Source organism: Magnolia sinica, chromosome 12 (genome assembly GCF_029962835.1).
Source record: "Magnolia sinica isolate HGM2019 chromosome 12, MsV1, whole genome shotgun sequence".
Lineage (NCBI taxonomy): Eukaryota > Viridiplantae > Streptophyta > Magnoliopsida > Magnoliales > Magnoliaceae > Magnolia > Magnolia sinica.
The window spans coordinates 77433700-77439982 of record NC_080584.1 but is presented as its reverse complement, the minus strand read 5'-3'; the positions used below and the strand labels follow the sequence as shown (position 1 = coordinate 77439982).

The following is a 6283-nucleotide window of genomic DNA, read 5'->3' as shown; positions in this document are numbered from 1 at the left end:
CTGCACGTCACTCATTTCTAGCTGGCAATCTATTACTTCTCGATGACTAGCATTAGTTTGAGGGGGGATGTTAGACAGACTCACATACCTTGTATAGCTAGTATACCTTGTATATTTCGTTTCCATAGGTAGAGGATTCTGCTTTTATTATTTTCCTTATATAGATGACTGTAATCTCTATATATTCAACCCTTTTGGGTTGTCTCATATACAGAAAAGCTTTCAGCTCCTCCTGGTTTACAAAGGGATGAATCTTACGTGTCTTCACTCCATGATATTTTTCAAAAGCACAAACTAACAGCAACTGATTTATTTGATGGAGATGATCTTGATAGATTCCTAGCTCAATTGAATCACAATATCAGTAACCTTAAAGCCATGCTTCGTGCAATTTCATAGTTATTAGAAGCATTCTCTGTTGTTTTTTTTTTCTTTAATATTTACTCTCCTACTTCAGTCAGGAGCTAAGATTCAAGTAACCAGGGATATGGATGCTAACCCTACTTCTCAGACTAGGCTACTAAAAGTTATTGGCACTTCCATACATTTAATTCCAGCATTACATGTCCTCTAGTCGTCGTTCGCTGTTTTTTCTTTTTTCTTTTTGTTGTTTAAAAATGACTGTTTCTGTTTTGCAGGAAGATTTATGGCAGGCTGCATTTCCGGTTGGCATAGAGGTTTGTTTCAATTCTCTCTTTTTTTCCTCAATCAGTACATCTGCTTTTCAATGTGATATCAAACATTGCTAGAGTGCAATATGCTATATGCATGACTTCCACAGATATTTTTAGTTATGGAATTACTGTAATAGGTTTTGTTACTTTGCTTCAATGTTCAGTAGATACATGAGAATGCACGAGTATGTGCCTTAGCATACATGGATATCTATTTCATGGGTATTTGGGTCATAAGCTGTTTGTGAGTTATAAAAGGGAAGCTATCATGGATGATTGGGCTAGTTTGATGCAGTTGGGTTGGGGAGTAGTGGACCCACACCATCCCCTTTTGTTAGGTACTAATAACATTATTCTTACTATTAAAGAAAGACAGTTGCACATGTTGAGGTGTGCATCTCTTGTTCATCATCATCATCATTTTTATTGTTTTCGTTCCATGCTTCCATTTTGAAATTCTGCCCTCTCCCTCCCTGCCTCCCCCTCTCTCTCATTTGAAAAAGTTATATATGAGAAGATATACAATTATGGACCAATTCAGTTGTTCAAGTCAGTTAAAGCTGATTGTTTTGCTACATATGCTAAACCAAAATTCCATTTGGTAACCTTGTAGTCTTGAGCCAGTTATTCAATACTTGTTTCCTCTCTTTTTTATTGTAGGAAATAGTACCACTAAGAAAAATCTATCGTCGACCTGAAACTGATTATCAGTTGCAGGGACTAGATGCATCCAAGGATTCAGCATCTATGGGGCAACAGAACATGATGAAAGATCCTTCTTTGGTAAGCTCTTCCAGTGATTTCAATTCGGCCGACCGACAGATGATTAAGATAAACGAAAAGCAATTTCTACTGAAACAGAAAATTTTGTTTGCTTAATGATGTGAATTTGGTTTTCATATTTTGGTAATTATGTGATTTGTTTTTTTTTTTCATTAATTTTTCATTTCGTTGTGATGATTTGTTCGCTTCTAATCATGTGATGGTTGAAAGGCAACATGAACAGAGCTATGTTTTCTTTAGCCTGGTGAACTTGCATGTTCTTAATAAAATGGTATTCTTGTGTTTTTACTGAACTGACCCATTCACTGAGGAGTTTCAGTCCCAACCAAAACCCGTCCTGTTTCCGTGATGAGTTCTGATCTCAACCAATCCGACAGTCTGGTGCATTCCAGGTAAGTAAACACCGGCCATTGCTGAGGCTCATCAAACTAGAAGCTCCTCATTGATCAAGTGAGTTTAATGTGATTTTTTTTCCCTCTTATGATTGCTAGATGAATTTGATTATTTTTCAGTTTAGTCATACAATTGATGTAAATGAATCAGCTAGTTAGAAGATCAGATTAGCGAGATAATTGATCATCTGAATCAACTTGCCATGAAACTACCTTCCAAAAATGATAATGATAATATTAATAAAACTAAACTAAACTAAACAAGGTCTGATACTTGATTCAGGCCTGCTGCTACCATAAACTAAACAAGGTCATTAAGGAGCAGATGTCTAGGTGAAGTTGAAGTAGTGGCTACATTTCTAGCCTTTGCCATAATTTCTTGATTGTAATTAGGTTTTGGCTCTTGGTTGAAATATCTCCACTTGGCCTTAAAAAGGATCACATCATATGCTTGTTGTAAAGCATAATCATTTTCCTGTAGCCTCACCTTTTCCCTACTACACTGCACACTCCAGTAACAATAATTATAATAGTAGTTAATCTCTTCAATGTATAAAGCAAACAGCTATGACATTTTTGCCCATGCAATTTATTTTAGGAGAGATTCGACTAGATATTAAATGATATTTCTAATATAAATTAGTGGTATTTTTAAAATTTTAAAAATATACATCCTTATAAATGAATGAAGTAGATTTAAGCCGTGTCAATGAACGCCTTAGATTTTATCCGCTTCTTATTTTTCTCTCTTTTTCACTTTCTCACCCCCTGACTTTCCCCAGTCATTACAATAATAACAATGATAATGGCCAAAGGGCAAGAAAACATTTCTTTAGATAAAGCGTAACCACTGGAATAAAGCTAGACCTAGACCGTGGCATCGACTTAGATCTCATTGGCTGACAGACTGTAACGTGTCTTTCGGACTTTCCATTTATGAAAAGTCCAACTCAGTTTTCCAGTTACCACACTCATGAAAAAGAAAAAGAAAAAGAAAAAAAATCCTAAAACTCTCAAGGGAATCCAATTAGTAAAAGATCTTTGAATCTGTACGAGTTTTGGTCATTGTCGCAGCAGATTCTGATAAGGTTGAGGCCAATTCATTCCTTGGGAAAATAAAAATAAAAATCAAACCACATTTAGGCACACAACAACACTGGTTATTGGTGGAATGTTGGCCTTATCTAAAAATGAGCATACACTTTGCCACTTGGAGCCAGTTTGATGGACTTTCTCCATTATGGGGAGTGGGGTTTCTGCACTTTCTAAACAAGGCACTGGTCTAATTTAAAGTGGGTGCATCTACTATGAATCAAGATGATGCAGTTGCCATTTGTGCCCCTCTCCTAATGGTGCCTTACTGTCTTGACAATAATAGAGTTTTTCTGAAGCCGGAGAGAATGGAATCAAGATCTGTTACTTTTGTGTAACGTCAATATGTATCGATGTAAAATTCTTGTCGGGAATCATTGCTATGACAGAATTGTTATTGTCATTGTTGCATAAAGCAACATCAGATGCTTGAGTTATCACCATTCCTTCAGGTAGAATGTATACAAACCTCTTAACTTAAAGTGCTTTTTATTAAGTAATGTTTAAATTTTGTTCCACTCAACCAAGTAATATTTTCCTTTGTTGTGGTTATTATATTGGTCCAATTAAACTAAGTGTCATATGCAAGGCAAGTGCAGCAATGATGCGTTTCTTTGATCATGATGCAAATCAGCATTTATTATTCATATCAGTCCAATTAAACTAAGTGTCATGGCATGCTACAATTAACCTATTTTAACCTTCTGACCTTACAATTTCATTCAATCCACACTTGTTCACACCTTGTAATAGAGTTTCATATGATCTCCATTGTTTATCTTTTACGTGTTCAACATTACAATTTCTCATAACATTTAAATTTTTGGACAGGATGGGTTGTTAGCACAACCCTTGCAGGTGCCACAATTGGTTCATTCACTGGGGGAGCATTAGCTAATAAATTCGGTAGAACAAGGACTTTTCAACTAGATGCAATCCCACTTGCAGTTGGAGCATTTCTCTAGTCTGTGACATACCCTTTGACTGTAAGTTTGTAAAATTGGATTTAGTAGTAGCAAGGTATTTTGTGCAATGTGCTTAGCAAATTTTTACAGTGCTACGGCCCAGAGTGTGCAAACAATGATAATTGGTCATTTACTTGCTGGGATTGAGATAGGCACTCATCTGCCATTGTGCCACTTTACATATCTGAGGTAGTGGACTTTGGAAGTTAAAATGGTTCATATGTAATCTTTAGTGTTCAAATTTTTTATGTCCATCAAATGTTTGGTGGCTTTAGATATCACCCACCGAGATTCGAGGTGCACTTGGATCAATCAACCAGCTTTTCATTTACATAGGAATTCTTGCAGCTTTGGTGGCCGGATTGCCTTTAGCCAGAAATCCACTATGGTATTTCTCTCACTTATTCTATTAACATTTCTAAATCAGAAGAATGAAGTGTATAATGTGATATTCACAATGACAAGCTGAGTTCCAGAATGCCTTCTAAAAAAATACCACTGCAAACTAACTTTGTGTATATACATATATAGAATTGATTTCCGAGTTATGAAAAAAGTGATGTAACTATATAGTTCAGATGGTCACACTTGCTTGCTGTTAAAAGGAAATCCTTTACTATATTTCTTCCTCTCATGTCTGTTACCATCTCTAAAACACCAGATAGGCATGTGGTGTTTCAGACCAGATTTAGAGGGAGATCATTTCACTACCACTTGTGGTTTTGGATACAGCTGCCAAATTTAAGAGAGTTGATGAACATGGCAAAGAAATATGAGAAAGATGACATTACTGTAATTCTCTCTCTCCAGCAGTATCATCTTTTTCATGATTCTTTGCCATTATGAGATGATAATGATTATGACATTATTGTGCAAGTCTGATGGGAGTAATTTGTTAAGTTTCTTGATGTATATTGTTGAGTATTGTTCACCTGATTCTAGAGAAGTTGTTGACCAGTAATTGCCTTTCAAAATTTCTTTCTTTTTATTTTGATGGGATATCTGTAAATATTCAAACTCTGACTTCAGAATTTTGAGACATGGTATTTTACTTGTATGATCAACTGGTGACTGCTGTCCAATTTTATTTTAATTTTTTTTGTGGGATATTCGTAAATGTTCATACCATGAATCTCAATTTATGAGGCATGGTATTTCACCTGTATAATGAAATAAAGATAAGGTAATGAGTTGCATGAATGGGAAAGGACCATTGTGATAGTTTTGATTAAGTAACTTTAGAAACATGGATTTATATGTTGAATGTTTAATTCTTTAAACTCTATTGAGCTGTATGATTATTCATTTCAATATATTAATTAATTTCCATTTCCCTTTCTTAGTCCTATCATTTATGGTCTTCTCTCATTTTGTGGGCTGTAGGTCAGGCAGATTTGCTAGGCTTCAATGGATTCAATGCTCATCGGGCCCATGACCAGCCTTATTCATCGTGCCTCGTGGCGATCCTTCCATGGCCACTATGACATTTTCTACACAAGGGCAATGAGAGGAATTTCAACCTCAAGTGCACCAGTTCGATCCGCTCTTAGGATTCAGGTACAAGCATGGTTGTCTAAGCGACCACATTGCATCATTTGATAACATCTCCAGTGAAAGAGAAGGCTTGAGCAAGGATGATAACATTTGCAATGTAAAAAAAAAAAAAAAAACACATGAGTGTCACCATTTCTTTTCTTCTCTCTCTCTCTCTCTCTCTCTCTCTCTCTCTCTCTTTTCTTGTTGACAAAAAAGAATTGCTCTATAACTACGGATTATCGGTAATAATGAGTTCTATAGCTACGAATTTAATTCGTAGCCATATATTTTTAAATCTATAGCTACGGTTGTACTACGGACTATAACCGTAGTTATATTCGGCTACGACTTTTATCCATAGCTTTTGATAGCGTTTTTGGTAAGGCCATAAAAAGCTAACTATTTAGCGGCGTCCAACACAATTGTCAGTAAAGGTCTTGACCGCCGGTAAAGCCTTTACCGACGCCACCTTTACCGGCTATTACCTGACCGCAAGCAAAGGCTTTCCCGACGGTTTTGACCGCCGATAAAGGCCAGTTTTCTTGTAGTGTGACTTGAAAGGTTGCTAAAGCTTAAAGTCTATATTGTTGTCTCAGCTTTCAAGACTTAAAGCAATTGATTTATCGGGTACCAAATTCAAAACATTGCCTCAGGGTATCTCTGATGCACATGTTCTACGGCACCTAGATATGCTAAACATGAATGAAATTAGCAAAATCAACTGGAATGATATCAGTACTATGCTCGAAGAGCTCAACTTAAGTTAGTCCGGCACCTGGAATTCATCAAATGACGTCGAACAACAAGGAGAAAGAGGTGGGGCTCGCATAAGACTAAGTAC

At 36.3% G+C, this 6283-nt stretch overlaps 1 long non-coding RNA gene across 1 annotated transcript; it reads left to right on the top strand.

Moving 5' to 3' along the window:
* Positions 1-248: 248 nt before the first annotated feature.
* Positions 249-5571, top strand: LOC131221801 (uncharacterized). Its single transcript, XR_009159597.1, has 6 exons — positions 249-1457; positions 1850-1907; positions 3773-3905; positions 3997-4095; positions 4182-4294; positions 5290-5571. It is a non-coding gene; the product is annotated as an uncharacterized LOC131221801 (long non-coding RNA).
* The last annotated feature ends 712 nt before the right edge of the window (positions 5572-6283 follow it).